Genomic DNA, 5,039 nt, shown 5'->3' with positions numbered 1-5,039 from the left:
AGCAGTTCCAGGGGCTCACACAGATGCCCTGCACAGTTCAGATGCAGTAACTCCAGCTCTACTCAGTCGCTTACCACCTACTCAGATATGATGTGTACCTGTTGTTTACAGATATACCCAACCCAGAATTACTGGACATGCTCCAGCTTAGGATATCCGACTCCCTTGGAGCTACACACTCCAGGGACATATACCTGAGCACAGATGTTAATAGGACATTGTGGATGGACAGATTCTTATCCCAGAGGCTCCACTCACTCCAGAATGTAATCCCAGTTTCACATAGGCAGAGTCATCCACTGACCACCTACAGGAGACATCTTGACGACTGTATGGGTGATCGTATGTTTACCCCTGAGATATCTTCTGTGTCCCTGCTAGACAGAGGCACACTAGCCTAAATGTACATGGGCTATCTTGTGTGACCTACTATTCACGCACACAGTGTAGTAATCTGACAGGGTTGTGAATGCCAAACACACTCTGGCTAGGCTTGTACATGCCCTAGGGCAGATAGCCTAGTATCAACCTCTGAACCTATGCTAATGTTCAAGATGCACAATGTTTATTGCTGATACTGTTTGCAGGTCTTTATCATCTTTGCTTTACCAGTTTCTATGAAAAACTTCAGTATCTGCAGAACATATTTGATTATGACAGGGTTCCACAATATTATAGATGTGTCTGTTGTCATATAACTGTGTGCACAGGGCAGATTGCTGTATAGTGACAGGTTTCTGGGTTAACACATGCAACTGCCAGATATGCGTGGCCCACTGCTGTACTCAGACATGGCCTAAGTGTGTGAGCATGCCCAGTTCTGCCATTCCGTGTTTTGTTGCCTGACATTTGTCTCATTTATTGAAGTGTGTGAGCATGCCCAGTGTGACCTTTCAGTATGTTGCTATCTGAGGTCCACTACATTTGTTGATGTGTGCGAACATGACATATATTAACATTTATACTGTGTGTGTTGGAAGTCAGGTTCTGTTTTCACTGCAGGACTCATCTTTGTGTCATAACTCGACAAGGATTATGCTGTGCCTGCAGAGTTTCCATGAAATACTTTGCATAGACTTATCAACATTCCTTCATACAGACTGACCACTGCTATACTGTCATGGTTTAGTGGTTCAGTACTTTGGCTATAGTGCACACTATCCTAGGTTCGAGGCCCATCACTGCTTTATATTTTCATACTGAGCAGACCAGACTGCTTAAGGGCCAGTTAAGCAAATATGAGCATGTTGGCTTTTGTTCAGGTATGCCCTACTTAGACCAGGCTTGTCTGACATTGCTCAATATTCACCAACATTGCTGGACATTGCCCAGTATTACTGAACATTGACCATAGTTGTGCTAGTTGGTGTGTGCGATTTTGTTTGCATATACTACATGGTGGTAAATGCTGTTTAGCACTGCTTTATATTGCTTAACACATGGCAATCATGCCTTAGGTGGTGCTGCAGGGCTGCCTATGTCAGATGCGCATACTACACTCCCTGTACATGTTTGAAAGCAGGTACGGTCAACTTAGGCATCCCTTTTACTATATGTGAGAGTTGGAGAGAGGTATCATTTCCAGAGTTCCTAGTGAGCCAGTGTATGTGCTATGCGTTGCCTCTTTGCCAAGGCCAAAGCATACTGGGCACGCCTCCTTCTGCCTACTGGGGCAGGCTCAGGTTGTTCCTTCTCCGTGTCATGCTCTGCCTGTGATGGCCTTGGCAATGGTGGGGGGCTGTTTGGTCCAGGCCTATACTGGTCCTGCTGCAGCTGTTTTTGCAGGATCATATTATGTAGCATAGCACATACCATGACAATTTGGGTACATGTAGTTGGTGAGTACGGCAAGGCTCCACCAGATGTGTCCAGGCACCAGAACTGTGACTTGAGCAGCCTGAACGCATGCTCTATTACATTACGTGTTTGTGCGTTTGCCTCATTATGGCATTCCTGTTCAGGTGTGTGTGCATTTCTGATGAGTGTCATCAGCCACGGCTCCAGTGCATAGCCAGCATCCCCCACTTGGTGACCATGTGGGATGTCCCCATTGACAAATGTCTAGTACAGCTGCATCAGATGCCAGATATGGGAATCATGGTAGCTTCCAGGGAAGCCTGCACACACATTCAGTATTATACCCTGGGCATCACACACAAACTGGCAGTTGATGGAGGGGAAGCCCTTGCTGTTGAAATAGACCCTACCCCGCTCACCGGCTTGTGCTTTGATGCATATGTGCATGCAGTCTATTGCACCCACTACCTCAGGGTATTCCACTATTTGCTGGAAGAGACGCATATTGCTGGCCAATAGCTCACAGGAATTGGGGAAATATACATGATCACCGGCATGTGCTGACATGGCATCCAGGAACTGGTGTAGTACCCTGGATGCTGATGCCTGTGATATCCCCATCATATCACCAGTTGGTCTCTGGAAGGTACCTGTTGCTAATATTCTTAGGCCAACACATACCTTGGTTTCCACTGGGATGGGTTCCCCTCTGTTGGTTCTGTCTGTGAGGCGTGGACTGCACAGCTCAACAATTTGCTGCAGGAGGTCTCTGTCCACTCTATAGCACTCCACTATCTCCAGCTCATGTAGCCCCTGGTTACCCTGGGCCTGTACACTCTTCTCCTCACTGTGGGTTGTCCAGCAGCATTTCCATTGTCACCACCCTCAGCATGTTGCATATGTCGCCTTATAACAGCAATGGCAGCCCCTAATATTTCTTTGTCTCAGTAAAGCTTTTTCAGTTTTCACTTCTATTTGCTATTTGAGACATTACTGCAGTGTCTCGTGAGAAACATAATGGACTGTTGTTTGCAGAGTTTTAAGTGCTAGGCTGGGCTGGGCTAGTGTACTGCCTGTGTAATTGCCTGATTCTGATTGTTTTCACCTGCTAGCTCTGCTAGTACTCCCTGGTAGCTTCCTACTATTTGTTGTGCTTCCTTTTTCCTTTCTGTTTCTTCTGGGGGGGAGCGCCACGCACACAAATGCAAACATGAGCACAGCAGCTAACACGCATGCACACATGCTTACACGGACTAAATCTTGCCTATTCGGGTTAAAACGCACGCACACCAGTGCAAATGCGCTTACAACTCTTTAAACAGCCTTATACATGCTTACTCCGCACTTACACGCGCACACTCTGTTTTACTCGAGTTTACACACACGCACACATGCGCATACCCACTCAGCAAGAAACTTTGGTGTTATCCACACCATACATCTTCCATTTCTTGCCTTTCCCTAGTCTACCTGTTGACACACCTCTTTCCATGATGTGTGAATGACAGCTGACACATGCCATTCTGCTCCAATGAGCTTCACTTCTTTCATACATACCCCCCGTGATGTCATCTATCTTCTACTCTGTTACTCCCCATATCCTACTCCTACACTCCACTGACTGTGCTCATTTGCTATGTAAACTTGCGATTCACTATTCTAAAGCTCATTTACATAGGATTGCCTACTAATGCTTGGTTACATGTCTTCGACTGGGCTTCCCCCCTTAGCAACCTCTACTCGGTGGCCATGTTGTCTTCAGCCTGCCATTCCCTTGCATTGCACATTAAAAATTTCAATAAAATCCACATTTGTGGGTTTTAATTTTTAGTATTCGGGGTTTTAGAGCGCACCCCGTTTGTGTGGCGCTGCGCTACACTTAGACATTGGAAATCGGCGAAAAAAAAAAATATTATTATTTTCATATTGCATCAGGAAACCTTTCACATGGCCGTATATTTGGCCATTGGTATGCTTCCTGCACTGGATGCAACCTTTATTTGGAGTTGTCATGGCTCCCTTTTGCTATTTGCAGAATGGTACTCAGTTGTCAACTGAGTACATTTCTGCAAATAACACTGCTCTTACTCGGACAGGTTCGGGTTTCCTGAATCGCAAATCTACCTCACGTGCATGCCTTTTGCCAGCAATTGAGGTAATTTGCATATCCCAGCCCTGTCCGTGTAAGAGCCATTTTAGGAGCTCTCTTACACGCCCCTATAGGCTGTTCCTGGATCACTCGTCGGACATGATGGCTGCATGGAGTCTTACTGTACTCTAAGACTCCATGCAAGCCTTTGTGAATCCGGCCCACTGTGTTAGGCTCCAAGCATATATATCATAGTTAACATAATACTAGCCTGGAATAATGAGCACTATTAGCTCATTGCCTATAGGGTACCAAACATACTATAGTGAGTCCCCTAAATATTTGCCCATAGAGCATGGTTTACTCTTGATATCTTATTATTACTTGGCATGACAACAAGTGAAAAAAACCCATTTGTAGATAGAGGTATTGTATTGTAGCCATAAATTCAATACTTTCCTATATCACAAGTGTTAGTCCATATACAAATCTGATAGCTGTTGTTGCATTACAACTCAGAATGCTCCATTAGATAACACTTACTATTCAGACAACTATTAGTTCTTTAACAGAATTCAAAGCATGTGCTTTCTAAAATGTCTGCCTTTCTTGTGGTTTTATTGTGAAACTAAAAAAGGCACTCAGTGTTAAATTACACTAAATAGTGGGTAAACCATTAGTTACACAGCATACTTATAGTTTCTCAGGTGCTTAATCACATATTATTGGTCCCTCAAGGTAGATATAAATATGCATTCACTATCTACTAGTCTGACCTTCTTATTAACTAGGATATATACACTTCTAATATCATGTTATTAAACAATTTAGTGTCATAAACCATAATATGTCTTAAATGGACAAGTTGCCCACATAGAATATACATTAATGAAAATAGAGACAATCCCTGAGAAAAAGTTTGTTCCTTAACCCCACAGAGTTTCATAAACAGTTCATTATAAAAAGTTCAGTCAGTCTCAATCCAGTAATGAAAGTATTCCATAGTTATAGTAAAAAAACAATCCGTTGAGGCGACTCATTCCGGTTGCATAAATCAATGTCTATGATTTTTAGTTCTCAATAAAGATATTAAATCTAACAATACATTCATACCTGGTTGTTGTGCAGTAATACATACAATAAACAAGCTTGT

Source organism: Protopterus annectens, chromosome 4.part0 (assembly GCF_019279795.1).
Source record: "Protopterus annectens isolate FY-2018-M chromosome 4.part0, PAN1.0, whole genome shotgun sequence".
In the NCBI taxonomy this organism is placed as follows: Eukaryota; Metazoa; Chordata; order Ceratodontiformes; family Protopteridae; genus Protopterus; species Protopterus annectens.
Note: the sequence above shows the minus strand (reverse complement) of the source record.